The sequence below is a fragment of the Myotis daubentonii genome, chromosome 16 (genome assembly GCF_963259705.1).
Source record: "Myotis daubentonii chromosome 16, mMyoDau2.1, whole genome shotgun sequence".
NCBI lineage: Eukaryota > Metazoa > Chordata > Mammalia > Chiroptera > Vespertilionidae > Myotis > Myotis daubentonii.
Window position 1 is genome coordinate 7,701,443 of NC_081855.1, and position 22,827 is coordinate 7,724,269.

A 22,827-nucleotide genomic window follows, 5' to 3' on the forward strand; every position below is an offset into this window, starting at 1 on the left:
CCAGACTCACCAAGAAGCAAAGAGAGAGGACCCAAATGAACAAAATCAGAAATGATTGAGGTGAAATAACAACAGACCCCACAGAAATACAAATGATTGTTAAAAAATACTATGGACAGCTCTACTCCAACAAACAAAACGACCTGGAGGAAATGGACAAATACCTAGAAAAATACAACATTCCAAAACTCAATCAGGAAGAATCTAATAATCTAACAGGCCAATAAGTATGGAAGAAATTGAAGCAGTCATCACAAAGCTTCCATCAAACAAAAGCCCAGGACCAGATGGCTTCACAGGGAAGTTTTACCAAACATTCAAGGAAGATCTAAAACCTATCCTCCACAGACTACTACAAAAAATTCAAGAGGAAGGAACACTTCCAAGCTTATTCTATGAAGACAGCATCACCCTAATAACAAAACCAGGTAAAGACAACACAATGAAAGAGAATTACAGGCCAATATCCCTCTTGAACATAGATGCCAAAATCCTCAACAAAATCTTAGCAAATCAGGTCCAGCAGTACATCAGAAAGATCATACACCATGGCCAATTAGGATTTATCCCAGGGATGCAAGGATGGTACAATATCTGCAAATCAATAAACGTGATACATCACATAAACAAACTGATAGAAAAAAAAACACATGGTCATATCAATTGATGCAGAAAAAGCATTTGACAAAATTCAACACCCATTTTTGATAACAACTCTCAGTAAGGTGGGAGTAGAAGGATCATACCACAACATAATAAAAGCCATATATGACAGGCCCATAGCCAACATCATATTCAATGGACAAAAACTAATACCATTTCCCCTAAGAACAGGAAGAAGACAGGGATGCCCCCTCTCACCACTCCTGTTCAACATAGTACTGGAAGTGTTAGCCATTGCAATTCGGCAAGAAGAAGAAATAAAAGGCATCCAAATTGGAAAAGAGGAAGTAAAACTGTCCTTATTTGCAGATGACATCATATTATACATACAAAACCCTAGAGACTCCATCAAAGAGCTACTAGACTTAATACATGAATTTGGCAATGTAGCACGATACAAAATTAACCTCAAGAAATCTGAGGCATTTCTATACACCAATAGTGAACTTTCAGAACTAGAGATTATAAAAACAATCCCATTTACCATCGCACCAAAAAAATTAAGCTACCTAGGAATAAACTTAACTAAAGAGGTAAAAGACCTCTACTCAGAAAACTACAGGACATTGAAAAAAGATATAGAGGAAGACATAAACAGATGGAAGAACATACCATGTTCATGGATTGGTAGAATCAACATCATTAAAATGTCCATACTACCCAAAGCAATCTATAAATTCAACGCACTTCCCATTAAAATACCAACGGCATACTTCACAGATCTATAACGAACTCTCCAAAAATTCATCTGGAATAAAAAAAAAGACCCCGAATAGCTGCAGCGATCCTGAAAAAGAACAAAGTAGGTGGGATCTCAATACCAGATATCAAGATGTATTAGAAAGCCACTGTTCTCAAAGCTGCCTGGTACTGGCACAAGAACAGGCATATAGATCAATGGAATAGAATAGAGAGCCCAGAAATCGGCCTGAACCAATATGCTCAATTAATATTTGACAAAGGAGGCAAGAACATACAATGGAGCCAAGATAGTCTCTTCAATAAATGGTGTTGGGAAAATTGGACAGATACATGCAAGAAAATGAAACTAGACCACCAACTTACACCATACACAAAAAATAAACTCAAAATAGATAAAGGACTTAAATATACGATGGGAAACCATACAAATACTAGCAAAATCCAAAGGAAACAAAATCTCAGACATATGCCGAAGCAATTTCTTCACTATTACAGCTCCTAGGGCACTTGAAACTATAGAGAAAATGAATAAATGGGACTACATCAAAATAAAAAGCTTCTGCACAGCAAAAGAAACCATCAACAAAACAATGAGAAAACCCACTGTGTGGGAAAACATATTTGCCAATGTCATATCTGATAAGGGCCTAATCTCCAAAATTTATAGGGAACTCATACAAATTAACAAAAGGAAGTTAAACAGTCCAATCAAAAAATGGGCAAAGGACCTAGATAGACACCTTTCAAAAGAGGACATTCAGAAAGCCAAGTGACATATGAAAACATGCTCAAAGTCACTAATCATCCGAGAGATGCAAATCAAAACAACAATGAGGTACCATCTCACATCTGTCAGACTGGCTATCATCAACAAATCAATAAACGACAAGTGCTGGAGAGGATGTGGAGAAAAAGGAACACTTGTGCACTGCTGGTGGGAATGCAGACTAGTGCAGCCACTATGGAAGACACTATGGAGTTTCCTCAAAAAACTGAAAATGGAACTGCCATTTATTCCTGTGATCCCACTTCTAGGAATATATCCCAAGAAACCAGAAACACCAATCAGAAAGTATATATGCACCCCAATGTTCATAGCAGCACAATTCACCATAGCTAAGATCTGGAAACAGCCTAAGTGCCCATCAGTAGATGAATGGATTAGAAAACCGTGGTACATCTACACGATGGAATACTATGCTGCTGTAACAAGGAAGGAACTCTTACCATTTGCAACGGCATGGATGGAACTAGAGACCATAATGTTAAGTGAAATAAGGCCCAGAAATCAGGATTTTAAAAAGATTCTCAGGTGATTCTAATGTGCAGCTAAGTTTGAGAACCACTGATTTTGGGGAACATATTAGATCAGTATTTCTGATCTTACCAAAAACATTTTAAATGAATTTAAGATGAATACATTTTACTGAGACTTTTTTTTCTTTTGAAAGTCTAATGCAGGTGGAATGAAAAATTTGAAAACAAAAAATGAGAGAATATGAATAGACTCTATTTAATTTTATGATGTAGAGATAGATCTAACACTTTCCACATGTTGATTTTTTGGCGGGGAGATGAGATGTAAAGGAGAAAAAAGGTCAGTCCTATGAAGTCCTGAACAAAGAGCCTTGCAGACACAGATGTGTGTGCAAAGGCCCTGAGGTGGGAAAGAGCTCCCCGGGTTTTAGGAATGAAATACAGCCCAGGGTGGCTGGAGTAAAGAGGAGAGTGAGACAGGAAGTTGTGCAGAGCAAGGGGTCCAGAGCCTGCAGAGTCTTGTTCAGGTTGTAAGATTTATTCCAGGTGCAATGAGGAGTTTTAGAGGATTTTAAGTGAAAGATTTTAAGTGAAAGATATTTAGCAACTATCTTTCTATTTGTATTTTACGAAGATATTTTAATAATCAGATATGGCTGTTGCATTTTGGATCAGATGCTTTTTCAATGCCTGTCACTTTTTATTAACTTTTATAAAGGTACCTTTTTAAATTTTAGAATATTCATTCCTAGGTTTAATTTTCTAAAAAGCCTACAACATCTGAGAAATGTAATTATTTTCATTTGAAATTTATTTTTAAGAATAGTTGATATACAATCTTATATGGTTATAGTGTTTCAGGTGTTTGATATTGTAATTTGGCAATTTTATCAGCTAACCAGTTTTTTCTTTCTTTTTTTCTTTTTTATTTATAATAGCTACTTCATTCATATATATATATATATATATATATATATATATATATATATACTAATAAAAGAGAAAAATGGTAATTGGCGTACGACAATACCCTTTTCATTGGCTAATCAGGGCTATATGCAAATTAACTGCCAACTATGATTGGCAGTTAACTGCCAACTATGATTGGCAGTTAACTGCCAACAAGATGGCGGTTAATTTGCATATGTAGGCACAATGCAGGGAGGCAAAAGGGAAAGCAGGAAGAAGCCCCCTGCCACTGACAGGGGGGAGCTAAGAGCTGGGGGGCAGGGCAAAGGCGGCCCTGGGGTCGCCTTTGCCCTGCCCCCCAGCCATGATCGGAGAATCAGGCGCCTTTGCCGCCCTGGCCAGTGATAGCAGGAAGTAGGGCTGGAGCCAACTATGTGAGCTGGGCACGGTCGAAGCTGGTAGTCCCAGGAGCTAGGGGTCCCTTGCCTGGGCCTAAAGCAAAGCCCACGATCGCGGGGCCGCTGCAGCTGCGGGTCCCCACTGCCCGGGCCGGACGCCTAGGCCAGAGGTGTTAGGCCTGGGCAGGGGCGGAGCCTGCAACCGCGGGGAGCTGGGGGTCCCCTGCCCAGTCCTGACACCTCTGCCGGAGGCCTCAGGCCTGGTCAAGGGGCCGATCCGGTGATTGGTGATTGGAGGGTGATGAGGGTCAACTCCTCTGGCCGAGGCATCAGGCCTGGGTGGGGGGCTGAGCCGGGGATTGGGGGGATATGATGGTCCCCTTGCCCAGGCCTGAAGCCTGGGTCAGAGGCGTCAGGCTTGGGCGGAGGGTGGAGCAAGCGATCAGAGGGAGATGGGGGTCCCCTGCCCAGGCATGATTCCTGGGCCAGAGGCCTCAGGCCTGGGTGGGGGCCAGAGCCAGTGATCGGGAGGAGATGGGGGTCCCCTGTCCAAGCCTGACACCTCTGGTGATCAGAGGGTGATGGGGGTCTACGCCTCTGGCCGAGGCATCAGGCCTGGGCAAGGGGAAGAGCCAGCAATAGGAGGAGTCTGGGGTTCCCCTGCCCAGGCCTGATGCCTGGGGGTAGAACCAGTGATGGGGGGAAATGAGGGTCCCCTGCCCAGGCCTGACACCTCTGGCGGAGGCGTCAGGCCTGAGCAAGGGGCCGATCCTGCGATTGGAGGGTGATGGGGGTCAATGCCTGAGGGCTCCCAGTATATGAGAGGGGGCAGGCTGGGCTGAGGGACACTCCCCCCCCCACACACACACCCAGTGCACGAATTTCGTGCACCAGGCCCCTAGTGGTTTAATATTAGGAGAGCTTTGAAAGCTCTACGCCTATGCTCTACCCCTATGATCACTGCAGCATTATTTACAATAGCCAAGATAAGGAAGTAACCTCTGGCGGAGGCGTCAGGCCTGGGCAATGGGCCGATCAGGTGATCAGAGGGTGATGGGGGTCTACGCCTCTGGCCGAGGCATCAGGCCTGGGCAAGGGGAATAGCCAGCAATAGGAGGGGGCTGGGGTTAGAACCATTGATGGGGGGAAATGAGGGTCCCCTGCCCAGGCCTGACACCTCTGTCAGAGGCGTCAGGCCTGGGCAAGGGGCCGATCCTGTGATTGGAGGGTGATGGGGGTCAACGCCTGAGGGCTCCCAGTATATGAGAGGGGGAAGGCTGGGCTGAGGAACACCCCCACACACACACCCCCACACACACATCCACCGGGTCCCTAGTGTGTATATATATATATATATATATATATATATATATATATATATATAGATAGATAGATAAAGATATTACATATGTGTCCTTATCCCCACGTTACCCCCTATCCTCCCGCTCATGACCTCCCCTCCACCACCCGTGGTCCGCGTCCATTGGTTAGGCCTATTAGCTTGCATATAAGTCCTTTGGTTGATCTCTATCCCTTACCCCCACCCTCCCCTACCTTCCCTCCAAGGCCCGACAGTCCAATCGATGACTCTCCGTCTCTGGATCTGACATTGTTCATCAGTTTATGTTGTTCATTATATTCCACAAATGAGTTAGATCATGTGGTATTTATCCTTCTCTGACTGGCTTATTTCACTTGGCATGATGCTCTCCAGTTCCATCCATGCTGTGGCAAAGGGTAAGAATTCCTTCTTTTTTACAGCAGAGCTACACATATAGTGGAAGTGCTATAGAAGGGGGAGAATGGGTGTCAGAATTGATTAGCTTCAGGAGAGTTCAGAGATAATCTCTGAAATTTCTTGTTAATTTCGTTTTTAAAGACAATTTATCTGTGCTCCTCCTTAGAAGTTTCTAATTTCCAAATCAAGATGCGCTTCCTATTCATTCAATCAGTTTTATTTTCAGGTGGCATTTTTCTAGTGGTGGTGTTTGTTTTTCTTGCCTGAGAAAAATTAATTAAGGCACCCAAAGACAACTGAATATTGGCCATTTTTCAGTTTATATTTTCTAGTTAAATCTTCTCATTTCTGTAAAGCACTTGCAAGTCAAGGTGTCCTATCAGGAATAGTAATGAGGGCTGGAGTCTGGGAGTTCCCAGCCATGGAGGCACAACTTCCAATGTTAATTATAGGTGTGTTTGTGGTTCTTGTTTTTATTGTTGTTTGGTATCTGCAGTCTCTCAGCAAATTTTCAAGAGGTGTGATGTAGTGGATTGAGGTTTGTTGCTTTAGGGCTTGAGCAGCATGTTGCTCCCTTTCCCAGAGTCTCATTCAACCCTCTTATGTGGCTCGGTTTCTCTCCCTGCTGTCTACAACAACCAGAAGGGCCACCAGGGCAGGTGGACCAAACCTGATTAGTGCTCCCCCTGAAGAGCCAGTTAGTGTAATTACAGTTGTGTGAGAATTTATGGGGCTCCTGCATGTCCTGAGGACTGACCTCTGACACAGCAGCACAGATCCTTACTTGTCTAAGAACACCTGAGATTCATGCAGGAAAGAGCATGTAATTGGATATTGAATTACAATATTAAGTGAAAGATTTTTCACAATCAAAATCCCCTTCATCTTCTGAGATGAACAAGACCAGCTGTCATTTGTACAGCCCAGGTGTTTGCTCCAGACTCTCAAATGGCAATTCCAATGGAAAAGCCAGTGGTCAAGTCCAGGCCCATTTTCCCTCCTGTCTCTCCTTAGCCTGGGATCTGTCAATCGTTAAACTTAGTTCCCCCAACAGTATTAACAATACGGCTCAAATAAAGTCCGCAGCACAAGCAAGGGGAAGTCCTGGGTCCAAGAGACAACTCACACAAGTTCATTGAACGGGCAGGGAGCTGGGAGGTCGATGGGCCCTTTGCTGCATCCTGGCACCATGTGTAGACCTGCAGGGTGGTGCTGGGTGAGCTTTCCCGGGATCCTGCTGTACTGTGCCAAGTAAATGTCAATGTAAGAAGCATTCAAAACTTTGAAAAATTGTTGAGATTTTATCTGAACCCACCTGTCAATTGCCATGAAGCAAAATCTGAATGCATTGAAATAATGCTCTGGAGAATGGCCGTGTTCACCTTATTTTAGATATTACCATCAAAAGTGGAGATGTATGTTTGTTGTATCAAATCCGTTGGCGATAGATACACACATACTTCTTCACACAGGTGGATATAGGATAGAACAGCCAACAATGAACTTAATAACAATGAGGGGATTTGTGGTCTCCACACAGCACGGTGTGTCCAAAACAAGGAACATTACTTTGACATTCCAAAGCTATGATTTTGTGTATTCCAAAAGACAATAGACAGTCTCAGCTAAGTTAAAGATTGACCATTTTTTAGAGAAGATGCCAGCCTACATGTAGTGAAACACCAAAAACTGCTTTTGATGAGAAATGTTTTAACTTCAGGACATCCTTTGTGAATACTTTAGGTCCCTGAGCCTAAAATACCACTCCCAGGCATTCTCTGACCTAATCACAGGTTAGTGAGTGCCCACTTTTTGTGTGAGCACACTCTCCTTTGATCACTTATGCCCCACCTCTTGCCACCAATCATGTCCCTCCTCTGTTCCACCACAAGAGGACAAACCATTAACTATGAGTAGAAAAAGAACCCTTAGGGTGCCAGCAGCTGCAGCTTCTGCACGCACTGTGGGCCAGGACAGCACATCCATGGTGCTCAAAACACAGGTACCCCAGAACCTGTTAGCTACCTGGGAGGTGGACTGCTCCAGCCTCAGCTGCGTGCCCAGATGGTGCAGTCTCAGTTTAAAGAAGCTAGTGACCTCCAAGAAGCTGGCCAAGGACCTCAACTCCGTGGTGATTTCTGTGAAGATGTAGGACTCCAAGGGCATCCTGTGGTCCCAAGAGATTGTGCTGCCCCGCAGTAGACCAGTGCAGACCAACCTGGCGCTCACCTTCTCCCTGCAGTACAACCACTTCCTCAAGGGAGAAGGTAACAAGCTCCTGATCATGCTGGAGCAGAGGAAGTGCTCTAAGAACAGGAACGTCCTGGGCTACAAGACACTGGCCTCTGGTGCCATCCACATGGCTGACGTCATGCACCAAAACCCCAGGTGTGGCCAGATGCTGAGCGTCTGCAGCAGAGTCAAGGAGTCCTCCACCAAGATGGCCGAGATCTGGATCTCCTCACTGTGCAGTCAGCCCATCAATGAGGAGGACAGTGCCAAGCAGACCAGCCTCAAGGCCAAGTCCACAGGTAACAACACTGAGGGCAGGATAAGAGCTCCTTTTCTGAGCTGTAGGCCAGCTACAGTGGAAAGCACAGACAGGAACTGCACAAGGATGACTTAGAGAAGAGGAAGCCGAAGAAGCTGCAGTGATCAATAGAAGGAATCTTGAAACAGAAAGTCCTGGTGCTGTTTCACAGGTCCAAAGTGTCAGAGAGTGACCTTCGGGCTGACATGATGGGGAACCACAGGAAAAGTGACCTCTACATGGAGGAGGATGAGATCATCTTTAGCATCCCCAGGCCCAAGCTCATGCTGTACTGCAAAGGCCTGTCAGGCTCCAGCTAGCAGATGGAGATGTGAGGAAGCCACATTGCCAGGACCAAAACGGAGCCTCTTACTCTTGCCCACATCACGGAGAATGTGTGAGCCCTGGGACGAAAACAGCTAAGTGACAGTGACAATGAATTTGTGGGCTACAGCACACCCACCAGCAAGGTGGACAAGATCCATACCTCCTCCTTGTCCATGCCGTCCATCAACCATGAGTACAGCGCCAGACAAGCCAATCTCAAGGCTGAGTGCTCAGAGAACCACTCTCAGGGCAAGTCTGAGAACTTCCTCTCGAAGCTAGAGGCCAGCTGCAGTGTCAGCCACAGGCAGGACCAGGAGGAGGATGACTTCGACGAGGGGAATCTGATAGTCAGAAAGAGGTCCATGACTCGGCAACAGAACTACCACCAGAAAGTCTTGTTATGGCTGCACACAGTCAAAGTGTCTGAGGAGATCCTGGACATTGGGCAGGAAGGACTATGTGGAGCATTCCAGGAAGTGGAGGAGGACCTGGACCTCCTGTATGACATGCTGGAGAATGCCAGTGACAGTGTCCAGATATCGAGGACTATGACAGCGTCCTCAGCACCCCAACACCTCAGCTCAGGCAATACTTCAAAAGCCTGTCTAGCAGCCCAGACATGAGGGACAATCACAGTGTCCTCAGCAGCCCCAATCTCAAGCTCAGGATATACATCGAAGGCCTGTCAGACTCCAGCTTGCAGATGGAGATGTGGGGCCTCCACAGTGCCAGCATCTGAAAGGAGCTATTGAGTCTGGCCCACCTGCCTAAGATCGCTTGGGCCCAAGGAAGCAAGCAACCAAGCCACAGTGACTCCAAATTTCTGGCTTACAGCATACCCACCCCTCAGATGAACAAGATCCTGAATGGCCACCCTGTCCAGTCAGCCCATGGATCACGATGTCGGTGGCACACAGGCCAACACCGAGGCCCAGACCTTGCATAACGACTCTGCTGAAATGTCTGAGAGCTTCTTCTTTCAGCAGGCAGCTAGCTAAAATGCCACCCACAGTTCATCCCAGGAGAATAACTGTAACGAAGGGAATCTGATAGTTAGAAGGAGATGCATGACCAGGCACCGGAATTACCACCCGAGAGCTGTAGAATGCATGCTCATGGCCCAAGTGTCAGAGGAGTTCTCATCCTCACAACAAGCCCTGGACTTTCGGTATCGCACTGTGGAGAGCTCCAGCAAGAGTAGTCTAGACGTGGAGGACGATGTAAGTGTCCCCAGCACCCCAAAGCCCAAGCTCAGGCGATACTTTGACAGCATGTCAAGTGATAGTGGCTCTGACTCAATGGCCCAAGGAATTCTGTCCCCTGGAGAGCAGCTGGAGGACAGCCTGGAGGCACAGTCCTCCATCTGGGGTTGGTTCACCAAGATGCTCCCATCCATAGTGCACTTCACCAAGTCTGTAGTCATCCCCTCCAGCAGGTCCAAGGGGAAACAGGCTGACACCAGGGCTGCAACACAGCCCTGAATGAGTGGTTCAACATCCTGGACAATGATGGTGCAGACCTACAGAACCAGCGGCAGATCCCCAGGAAGCCCATGAGTGACCAGCCAAACAACATCCTCATTTCCCAGGATAAGCTGCCCGAGAACATCATCCTGGTCAACACCTCAGACTGGCAGGGCCAGTTACTTTCAGATATCCTGCAGGGGCACACACTGCCCGTGGTGTGTGCTTGTTCCAGAGTTGATGTCCAGGAGGCATTTAGCATCATCATCTCCCGGATGCAGAGATATTGCAACTGCAATTCCCAAGCTCTGATAGCAGTGTTCTCACCAATCACCCCAATGGCTGGACTCCATGCATTTTCTGGTCATCCTGCTGGGTTCTCACCCCCTGGCCAGATACCTGGGTTCCATGGAATGTCGCTACAACAACTTCTTCCAGGACCTATACTGGTGGGATATGTTCAACAACCTGGAGTCCCAGAACCCCTTGCAGGGCACACAGGACGTTTTGTCGAGAATCACAGAGTAGGTGCCAACTGTGTCTACCTGCTGCCCATCGCAGAGGCCATGCTCAATGAGCAGCAGAAGCGCCCCAATGAGAAGTCCTCACAGAAGCTCATTCCCTTAGTGGGGGCAGTGAAGGTTGGAAGAGTGGATTGATCTTCAGCCATGTCAAGGGATTCAGATGATGTGGACCCCTCATGCTCCAGTGTTCTTCCTGCCAGGAAGGCCTCACCCAACACACTCTCCCCTTCGTCAATGAGTGGGGGCCTGTCCTCCCCCAGCCAGAGTGTCCATGCAGAGATGATGGAGCCGCAGGTGGATTACTGAATGGCAGCCCAACCAATATACACAAAGAGAATTGTGGAGAAGAAAGACCTGCCTACCGCCAAAAGCACACTAAAGTACTACTTCCAGTCTATCCAGGCCAGCAGGCTGCCCAGCAGTGGTGAGGACACAGCAACACCCACCATGTCCATGACAGTGGTCACCAATGAGATGAAAGAGAAGGAGCCCAAGAAAACCAAGAACAAGGATGTGAAGTCCACAAGCCAGTGCATTGAGGGCATCGGTCACCTGGTTTGCAAGGCAAGGAACCAGCAGGAAATGCTGCCAGTCGTCATTGATGACACAGAGTCGAACGACGTGAGGTTCTTCCAGTTGGCAGCCCAGTGGTCCTCTCACATCAAGCTCTTCCCCATCTGCATCTTTGGACATCCCAATTCCACATTCTAGCCCTGCCTCTCTCCCTGCCCTTAGCTCTGCCTTGGCTAAGCCCAGAAGGACCCAGCTGCTTTTCTGTGAACAGATCGGTTTACTACAGACACAGGCCCTGGAGCCACCCAAAGAGAAACTGTTTTGAGTATGAATGCACTCAGAGCCTGGAACCTAAGGGGGTTGTTTCTCACTGGGAGCTCCTAACTGCTCTGTTCAATAACCAGAACGCTCTGTTTAGTGGAAGGCCAGGAGGGTAGTGTTGAGCTAGAGAATCATGGAAGGTGTGTTTTGGCCTCAGGATCCCCAGCATTCCCAGTGAAAAGGGTTTTGGCCTTGAGAACCTGCCCTTCGTGTAAGCCAGGATTCTGCTTCCCTGGGAGCCAGCTCCAGCCTGTGCCCAGACACAGAGCTGGGTGGCAAGAGGTCAAGGGCTGGCCTCTGACTGTGAGCATTCTGAGCAGAACAGGCAGGCCGGTCAGCCCAGCCATTGGATCCAGCTGCCAATCAGCCAGCTGGTCCAGCACCACATTCTTGAGATTTCCAATGAACTTCAGCCTCACAGGGAGAAAAAAACACACAAACAAACAAACAAACAAAAAATCTGACCTGTATGATGCACATGGCCCTGACATACTGGCTAGACAAAGTGGTTGAATACCTGAGAAGGTAATCCACCTTCATTCCTGTCTATACTTACAGAACGTTTGCTACCACCCAACAGCTGTGGGACCAATTATTTACCAGGTGAGCTCCTCCCCTTTGAGAGCACATGATCACCAGGTCAACTGTTGGCTGTTTGCCTTCAGGTCACTGCAACTCTCTGAGTGTTTCTTCCTCTGAACCCTCGGTGAATCCAGGAGCTTGCTCATAGGGTTATTGTAGGAACTCACTGGGTTCCTCCCTGGTAAGTGTTCTCTGGGAGCCTAGACAGTGGAGAGGTCTGCTGGAGGGGCTGTGATTGAGCCAATTGGTTTTTTCTCTTCCTGTTAAGGAAGCCACTGCCAAATTTGTGATTCTCTTTGGGGTCTTGGGCTAAGCTGTTTAAGCATTTCATAAAGAGATTGGAGATACGATTAGGGGTCCACTTCCCAGGTGAATCTGCATCAGGTATGCCTGGGGTGAGCAGTGGACCCCAGGGTCACCCAGCTATCTCAGATTGGGCTGGTTTGGGCTTATTCATTGAGCAGATATATTCGTCACCCTGCCAGGTACAGACATGTCTCTAGGCACTGACCATAATCCAGTGCTCAGAGCAGACACCAAGCCTGCACTAAAGAGCTTCTGTCTAGTCGGGAGTGATTCAGTCACACTAGGCAACACAGGCTCAGAGTGTCCACAGGACAGCACATGTGTCGTCCTCCTGGTCACCTTTACCTATGGCTGCACCTGCCTATATTGTGAAGAGGACGATAGAACTCTGTTTCAGCAGAAAACGTGAGTCAGTTTTGGATCAGAGTCATGAGGGGAGTATAGGGACTGTGAACTCAAGGTGCTGGCAAAACCCTGGATCCCACACATGGTGGGATTTCTGCAAGAGGGCAGAGGTCTGAGGCTTCTCCTACAAAAAGGAAGGAGTCAAGAGAGCTTTACATGTGGATTTAGGTGGTGTGGGAGAGCAGTGGGAGCTCAGTGAGAGAGTCAGACCCTCAGCAAATTCATATCCTTCCCCTCCTAATCCAATCTTGCCTGCACCCCTATCCCGGGGACGTTGATCACTAATCTGGGAGAACCTCCTCAGTGGCAGCTTGGCAGGTGCACCCCACCCTGTGGGAGCTGAGTTTCAATGGGAGGCAAAGAACCACACAGGACAGCTCTGAATTATGCAGCATGTAGGTGCAGGAGCCAAAGATTGAGGTGATAGAAAGGCCCTGGGGTTCCTTTGTTCGGTCATTGGTCAATATTCCTGAAGCACCTACTCTGTGCCAATGAAAAACATGAACGCGGTGGACACCAGCCCTCTCAGTCATAAAAGGAGTGTAGTGAGAGGGGCAGGGACACTGAGAGAGCATGTCAGGTTCCCCTGGAGAAGGGAACAGGTGGTTTCCTCATTGATCCAGAGCTGTCAGTTAGGAGGCGATTCTGCCAGCCCCTCCTGGGTGACCAGGCATTTCTCTGCAAGGACTGCCAGACTGAAGGTGGACAAGGAGTAGGTCTGGCTTCTGGATGGGCAGGAGCAGCAGGCACAGGACCCCAAGGCTCTCTGAGTGGTGCTCAGGGAGGGCCCTGTGTAAGGAAAGGCCAGGCCTCAGACCCTGCTGCCCACCTATCTCTATCCCAAGGATCATCTCCTGCATCCTGGGCATCTGGCTGGACCAGCACCTCCAGGATTTCCCAGCCTGATGATGCTGTTGGCTGCCCTAGAGCTCAACTTTCCAGTCGCTGACCTGCCAAACCAGGCCCAGAGTCTCCATTCACAGCTGCACCACTGAGGAGGAAACAGAGGAGGAGGAGGAGGCCTCCGTGGGTGGTGTGGGTGAGTGAGCCTTTAGAAGGCAAAAATAAATAAATAAATAAATAAAAGCCAGTGAAGGTGGTAACATTACCTCTTCTTGGATCTACAGAACCAGCTCCAGAGCAACATCAGGAAAACCCTCAAGGGCAACGCCACCCTAGTGGCCTCTCCAGAGCCAGAGCCGGATCCAGGCCCAGCTTTCACTGAACTTCAAGAGGCAGAAGAACCACCTGCAGCATTTGAGCAACTCACCTCAGCTTCTGTGCGGCCTGTAGTGTTAGATCCCGGGCCACAGTGCGTGTCAGCAGCCATGGCAGAGAGGGCACCCTCCTACCCCCATTTAGACGCAGTGTTAAATGTTTTTGGTTCTTGTTACGTATGCTTATAATTTTACTATATTTTTATGATATTTAATAACATACAGTGTACCGTAGAGAAAGTATACTGAAATTCTCCTAAACAGAAACTTAATTTAGATTCTATAACATTTAACCCTTTAAATCATCAGATCTTTGAACAAGTTTATTTTTCTGGACCTTGACCCACCCAGGGAGAACTGTCCTCACCTTCTCCACCTGCCTTTCCTGGAAGCCAGGACTCTGCTTCCCAGGGAGCTGGCTCAGCCCTGTGCCCAGACTCAGAGCTGGGTGGCCAATGCCAAGGGCTGGCCTCCCATTGGGGACATCCTCAGCCTAACATGGAGGCCAGTCAGCTCAGCCCTGGGCCTCCATGTTGACCACACCACCACTCACTCAGGCTTCCAAATAAACTTGACCCTCACAAGGAGAAAAAAAAGACATGTAAGGTGCAGACCTCCCAGGAACAGTGACTGGACAAACTGATCAAATATTTGGTGCCCAGCTTCCTGGGCAGCGTCCACACCTTTGACCACACCCACATTTCTGTGTTAATAGAGAAGATTTGCTACTAACCAATGTGTGGGACCAACCATGAACCAGGTGAGCCCTGCCCCTCCACAGCACAGTGGTCACTCAGCCACCTGCTTGCTTTGTCTTCAGGTCATTACATCTCTCTGTGGGATTGATTCTCTGAACATGGGGAGAGCCGAGGACCAGCCTCATAGGGTTATTGTAGGGACTGGGAGTTGGGGGAGGAATCTCCCTGGGAAAAGGCTCTCTGGGTGCCTGGATACTGGAGAGGTGTGCGGAGGGTCTGTGGTTGTTCTAATTGACCATTTTCTCTCCTTAACAAACCTTCTGCCTTATTTGAATTCTTCTTGGGGCCTTAGGCTAAGTTATTTTCTATTTTGAGAAAAAGATTGGAGATTCCATTAGGCATCCTTATCCTGGTTGAAGCCAGTTTAGAAATCCCAGGGGTTCCCCAGGGTCACCCAGCTATCTGAGATAGGGCTGGTTTGGGCTCATTCAGTCAACAAATGCCCTGACTCCAGGATTTCCCTCCAGAGCTTCCTTCTAGTCAGGAGTGTTTTAGTCACAATAGGTTGCACAGGCAGGTAGCATCCACAGGTCAGGCCATATATGACTTCCTCGTTGCAATATCGCTGCACCTTGGCATATTTGGAAGCAGAAAGTGGATCTCAGGACCAGCAAAAAAAGTGAATGTGCTTTGTATCAGAGCCTTAATGGAAGTATGGAGGCTGTGACTTGGAGAAGTTGGAAAAACTTGAATCCCACGCCTTGCCTTGTGAGATTTCTGCAAGAGGGCAGAGGTCTGAGGGCTTCTCCTAGAAAACATGGAGGGGTTCAAAGACCGCTGTGCATGGTGGTGTCTGTGAGTGGGGAGGGAATGGGGTGGATTCCACAGAGAAGAGCTCCCAGAGGCTGGGATAGGCAGGAGCAAAGAGTCCCTCAGGTCAGTGCCCCAAGGCCTGCAGTGTGGAGGGGGCTCTTGAACAGAGACTTCAGTGATGCAGATGAGAGATCCATTCTTTGGAAGGTACACAAATCAGTCAGTCATGGTGGTAATATGTTCTCTTCTTGGATCTAGAGAAGCAGCTCCAGAGTAAGATCAAGGAACACCTAAAGAGGAAACACCAACTCTGGTGCCTTCTCCTGAGCCAGAGAAGGCTCCAGGCACAGGTGTCACTGAATTTCCAGATGTGCAACCACCTGCTGCATTGGAGCAACTCACCGCAGCTCCTGTGTGGCCTGTGGTCCTAGAGCCTGGGCCACAGCCTGTGTCAGCTGCCAAGGCAGAGGGGTCTCCCGCCCCCTGCCCCCTTCCTCTTATATGTGGTTATAAAATATTTGTGTTTATTTTATATATCCTTACAATTTTACTGTGTTTTTCTTATACTATTCAGTAGCATAGAGTATATTTTACAGAAAATTTAATGAAAAACTCTTAAACATAAATTTAATTTTGATCCTATAAAATTTAACTCAATAATCCTTCAGAGCATTGAGCAAGTCCGTTTCTTCTGGGCCTCAGTCATGTTACTATGAGTCATACATTGGGAATAATTGGTCTCTCAGGAGCCATATGATCTAAGGATGTGATGTTCTTGAGATCCAGGACAATGGAACTTTGGGGGAAATTGACCAACGAGCATTTGGACAGGGACTCTTTATGTCAGGGCTGTCCCTGGGAACCCACATTTGACTTGACTTCATCTCCCACCAGCACATGGACAAAGCATGGCCTCAAGCACCCCCTGGCTTCCACTTTCCAGAATGTTGTAGGGTTTAACCAGCAGCAAGCAGTTCCTGAACACTGATGGCCACCTGCACCTGAGACAGAAACTCCACTGCTCCACGCGCACTGAACAGCATCCTGAGCATCTCCTCTGTAGGCCCATAGCACTGAAGAGCTGACAGGGCATGTCCCAGGGCCCAGAGTCCACACTCATCTCCTCTACAGGCACCACTTCTAATCTCCTCTGGGGTCAGAGCCTCTCTCCACTCTCAGCCCCTGAGCTCTGGTTCAGCTGAGCTTTTTCCCGAGGATCTTCTGTCTCAACAGAGCTCAGTGGCCATTCCTTCTCATGCCCTAATGCTGAACAAGATTGTGGATGTAGCCTGGCTTCTCCCTTTACATCAGTCCTCTTTAGCCCTCCAAGCCACCATGGAGAGAAGCGACAAACACCCTTCTTGTCACCATGCCTTGGAAAAAGCTACGATATCTCAGGATAAACGGGAATAAACTTTGGACCAGACACACAACCCATGCCCTCAAGGACAACACCTGTCTGAGTTGACACGGGTATTAAGAAATTCTAAAAGAATGTGATGAGTCCTACAGTTAGCTTGGTACCATAAGCATTGAGAACAGCAGCCCATCTGGGGATCATACATAAGGCTCTTTAGGATGAGATTCTCAAAGCAAACCAGAAGATGCATAAGGATTTGTCTACCCACTTTATCCTGATTTTTCATGTACCATGGCAATTGAGGGAAACATTTTCAAATTAAGCAAAGGCTAGAAAGGAAAGGGAGCTTAGGTCCACTTTAGAGGCCATGGGCCTTTTTACATTTATGATTGCTATTAACAGTACATGTTATGAACCAGATAACAAAAAAAAAATGGTTTTAGAGTAAGTCCTATGTGCTGGAACTGCTAAGTACTAGAGATCAGTGATGCTAAAGTGTTTTCAACAACATTCTAATGGAATACAGAAACATGAGAACAATGATCTGATGTGGTTCCCATAGTACAAGTGGACTTAAGTAGACAGCAAGGAGACATTTCTTTGTGGGGAAGTATTGTGTGTCCACTTCCAAAGAGAATCACTAATGAGCAGCTGACATTTCTAGACTGTGGAGATACATGATATTAACTAAGCAGGCGAGCCATTGAAAAACATTTCGGACAGAGGGAAGAATTATAAATATTGAATTGAGTCAGGAAACAATAAGGGATGTGGGGGTTGCAAGTACTGGGATCATCAGGAGGTTGGTTCCCAGGACAGGAACATGGATGACAGAGCAGAGAGGAAATCAGACACCAGCTCTGGGAGCCCTGGCATGATGGTCCCTAGCAGTGACCCGCAGTCCTGGTGCAGGAGGAGAGAAGGGAAGCAGATCTTCCTGCGTTGGAGAGCAGGTGGAATGAGAAGGGGAAGGGAATGGACAATAGTGAGGAGAGAGTGAGATGTAGGTGGGGAAAAGCTCAGACATGTCCTAAATGATGACAAGCTGCAGAGTATGGTCAAGACAGGATGTCCCTAAAGTGGAGGGAGGTGATGGTCTCTGCACTGAGTTGCTAATGAAATGGTGAGAGTAGGAGTTGGACGAACATTCTCATGGATGAATCCCGAGTTCCTGCAGGTGGGACAGAAGGAGATTTTGGAGACAGTTGCCTAATCTACCCCTAAATATGTGACCTGTTTGAAGGGTTAGTAGGAGACTGTGAGCAGGAGGTAGGGAGTGACCCACCCAGATGATGGGATCTCCAGAAGGGGGTCTTCTGGAGCAAGAGAAGCATGCCTGGTGGTGGCCCTGTGTATACAGCTGAGTGCTCACTGGCCTCCTGGCACCATGGAGACACCCACATCTGTGGGAAGATCCAGTGTTTGCTCAGATAGCCCTTGTGTCCTGCTTGTTTCTGAAATCCTCAGCTGTTATCACCCTTTTGGATCTTGAAAGGCCCAAGGGTAATGACATGACTTTAGATGACAGATAAAGGGACCAGTCATTCAAGATGCTCAGCATGAACTCCACTCCTCCCTCCATGCCCTCTCCTCCCTGTTCCTCTTCAGTCTTGTCTGCTCACTGGGAACCCAGACATTGTCTGGAATGCAGGACTAGCTTTACTCCTCGTACCTGGTGCACCCATCACCAAGTGGTTTCCCCAGATCTCAACCCCTGGCTTTTAACAAACCATTGTGAGGTTCAGCTCAGCCAACAGGGTGACTCTCATCCCTCTACAGGACACACAACAGGCTTAAACAAACACACAGATGCACAGTGAGAGGACACACCTCAGGAGCCCAGGACACAAGACAAGAGATCCAGTCCTCTGGGCATAACAGAGTGTCTCATTCACAGTGACAAGTGCCCACATGTCTGCAGTGCCCTCCACGGAACCCATTTGATGACGCCCTTTCCCCTATGTTCTCAGGGTCATGCTGGGGCAGGAGCTGGTAGGCCTGAGGCACTGTGTTGATACTTGCTTTCCTGCTCACTCACTGTAGTTACTTGATGCTGAGATGCGGGTCCAGACTTGAGGAGGAAAAGCATGGCTGGGGCCAGCAGAATGCTTTGTGCTGCTCACCCCTGGGACGTGGCATGTTGTCTGCACTAGGGAGCAGCGGCAGCTGTGGAGAAAAGGCCCTGCTGAGAGACGTGGTGACTTATGTTGGAGGCCAGGGGGAGGGTGCCCTCACGGCACCTTCCTGGGTCAATCCCTGTGCAAATTCCACAATTAGATTCACCAAGAAGTGGCAGTTTTGACAGCATATGTAGGCAAGGAAAGGAACAAAATGGGCCATATCTGAGGAGAGGAGTCACTTTATCGATTCTCGGGGGTCTTGGAGGCTTCGGGTCGGGCAGGGCCCACTGCCTTCTCCCGAAAGGGTGCTTCTCTGTTGCTCTGATTGTGGTAGTTCATGGCTGTCCCCCCACCAAGGACAGCAACTCAGAACACTGAACATGTCTTCATTCTTTCCCCTTTCCTTGAAGATATGGAACAAGTCATTTTCTCAAAACAGCTTCAAATCTAAGGCTAAGGTGAAAGAGTGCACAGGCCCAGTTCCACTGGGTTATGAAATGGGAAATCAGGGAAGATGACAGTAAACAGACTGTCAGGTTCTGATAGCGAGGAAGTGGGGTACACAAGTCTTTGGAAGGTACACAAGTCAGTCATGGTGGTAATATGTTCTCTTCTTGGATCTACAGAAGCAGCTCCAGAGTAAGATCAAGGAACACGTAAAGAGGAAACACCAACTCTGGTGCCTTCTCCAGAGCCAGAGCAGGCTCCAGGCACAGGTGTCACTGAACTTCCAGATGTGCTACCACCTGCTGCACTGTAAACAGTAAACAGTAAACAGTGGCCAAGTCAGAGCAGCCTCCTTTCTATGTAGGCGCTGAGCTGAGTATGAGGGGCAGGACGATGGTGACTGTCACAGACTTCAGATGACGGGGCAGTTGCTGAGACTGGAGGTAAAGCCCCTTGAATAGCACAGCCTTTTCTTTCCATAAATAATAAGATGCCTGCTGTGCCCCTGCAAGGCCTTGGGGGTTGCACCGGTGAAAAAATTGGCCCTCAGGACTCCTATCTCAGGAGACACAGTTGTAGGGGGCCACACCGCCCACATCACACTCCTCTAACCAGAGATGTGCAAGCAGCCAGCCTGGTTCGCCTGAGATGTCCTGCCAGTCAACCTCCTCCAGCCTCCCAGGTTCCAGAGACTGTTCTGCAGGCTTATGTGTAGACCACTTGCTACCCAAAAATCCATATCACCAAAATGGGGCTACATGATAGACAGATGTCTCTAATACATCACATGTAAGGTCAGAGACACTTTGCACAGACCTTTATACATGGAGGGAGGGAGAAAGGTAGGGATGGAGGTGCACATACAAGGTGTAATACGTGATTTTACATGTCTGTGCCACAAGTGACAGCTGCCAGGAGAGGATCATCTAATTTTTGTAACTAGGAGGGTATTTACATTAGCTTCCAAATTAAATTGAAGAACATAATCAAGTGAATATTCCTCAGAGAAATCCTCCAAGTTCATGAAGCACCTTCTGAAGAAAGTGAACTTGTCAAATTTGGAAGTAGGTCAAGGTCATTGTCATGAGCTGCAATGACTGCCCTCCAGTGGCCGAGTGAGACATGGCACACGTGTTATGGGGCTCCTGGTTCTGTCAGCATTGGAAGCAGACACCAAACTGAGCCTTTGCATGGGCTTGCCTCCAGACCACAATAACATAGTAAGAGTCAATCTTTTGGGGTACCTTCTAGTAGAAGTCATTGTCCCGTCATTCACACTAGGAAAACACAGGCTTTGTCCCAAGTCTGGTATTTCAAAGAGTCTGTATTGAGCTCCTGAGTCAGGCCCTGGGTTCCAGGACAGAAAAGCCAGGCAAGGTCCCAGCCACTGGACTTGAGGGTAGGGGCAGGGAAATATGGGGATAATGGGAGCACATCACCCTGCCATATGTTGGTTGAAAAAATAGTACATAAAACCAAAGCATATTGATGGAAGCCTTCTGATTAAACAAGAAACATTTCAGATGATTGGATCATTCCCCCTCAAGCTATTTTTATACTTTCACCTACATGTAAACACAGTTATTCCTAACATGGGGTCACCCTATATTCCCACTCACCATTCATTTAACATGAATATTATCCCTGTTCTTTAATAATTTTGAACCTATGATTGCACAGCTGAATAGCACTTCTTATGATACATTGTACATAACTGACCTGCTGCCTACCTCTTGGCCAACCACATCTGTTTGTCTCTTCAAAGTGCAGTTTGACAGCTATGAGCTCCAGGTAGCTTCCAAATGTACAACCAAAAACTATCCCTCCAGAGCACACGCACCACATTCGTTACCCTTAAAGTGCCAGCACTTCATGCTATGTCTTATCTCCTTGAGATCAGAAGCTTGTCCCAAGCCAAGATTCTGCTCAATCAGACCTCCATCCAGCTCTTACCACAGCGCTTGTCATATGGTAAATAGTCCGTAAAGACGTGAACAGCACCATAATTCTAAACGACTTCCTCATGGTGTCAGAGAACTTTAATTGTCCATCAAAACACATTCACCCAACTTGGGGCACACAGCTGAATGGCACAACCCAGCCTCCCTTGCTGCCCTCTGAGCTGCTGTTGTCAGTGGGAGAGGACCAGAACTGAGGTGTGCTACGGCAGACCGGGCAGATACAATCCACTGGTCTAGATGTAATGACCTTGTGGGGGAGGAGAAGCAAAGCAGACACAGAGAAGGTGACAACTGGAAGGAAAGAGAGGTTGGAGGTACTACCTAGATGTGACAGTCCTCCTCCTACTTTAGCTCCTACCCACCAATGAGCCTGAATAGCCCTAAGAAGCACTTGTTGCAATAACCCATTGTGCAGGCAGGAGAGATACAGGCCCTGACAGGTACTATGACTTAATGCAGGATTATGAAGAGGTAAGAATGAGGGGTTGAGCCTGACCCCAGGTCTGTCTCCTCAACTCTGGGACCTTGGCTGAGATTAGGCCTTCTAGGGTGCTGGGAAGAAGGGCGTGCTGGGGGCAACTATGTACAGATATGGTGTTTCCCAGAGAACAGGGATCTGCAGATAGCAGCCCACAGGTCTATTTTCAGAACTGTTAGTAGATGAGGGGACTCAGGGAAGACAATCCCTGGAATTGAGGTCACTTCTCAATAGAACTGGGGACCCTTATAAACAGGCACCAACATTCTAGCAACAACCCAACCGCCAGCTCACTTGCCAAGAGGCGTTTGCCAGTGCAAGATCTTCTCTTGCTTTGTCCCCAGTGACTGGTGCTCTTGCTTCCGGAGAACCCACAGTGAGAGCTTTTCCAGATGGTGGAGACCTTGATTCAACCCTCGTCCCTGTTCTCTCTGGCCATTTTCCAGAATATGGCCTAAGGTAACACAGGCGGCCTTGGCCAGACAAATCCTGGCTAGGCCACCTCTGTGCACCATCCCTTTGCAGCCCACATTGTTACAGAAAAACCGGAGAAGAACCAAAGAACGCTCTGAGAGTTTGGAGTTACACTTTATTCACTGCGGTGGGCTTAGGGAAATGAATCCAAATTCTAAGCACTGCTACAAGCAGAACTTCCCTTTTTATGGAAAAGCCAGCCCATTGTCTGCTTGCTGGTGGTGGCCTTGAAAACTACACAGTTCTATCCAATTAAAAATGCACCTGGCATGGCATTGGGTGTATCTAGTCTCTGGCCTACAAGGTCAGACAGCTAAGTTTATCTCCCCCATTATTCAAGCAAGCTAAAGCAGGCTAGAAAGCAAAGTTATATTTTGAATAAGAGGCCATCTAAAGAATAGCAGAGAATTCCAAACAGTAGTTTTACAAAATAGAGGTGTGCCTTCACAACATAGCCCCCAGGGCAGGAAGAGGCTGCTGTATGATGGATAACCTGGCAGTTCTGTCATGGTCACACCCAAGGACTGGCAGGCAGATGGAGATGGGTTTCCAGAGGAATCTCTTATCTGTGCCAATGGGAACCTTAGGCCCTCAGGCTGTCATGCCTTTTCCTCCCCTTTG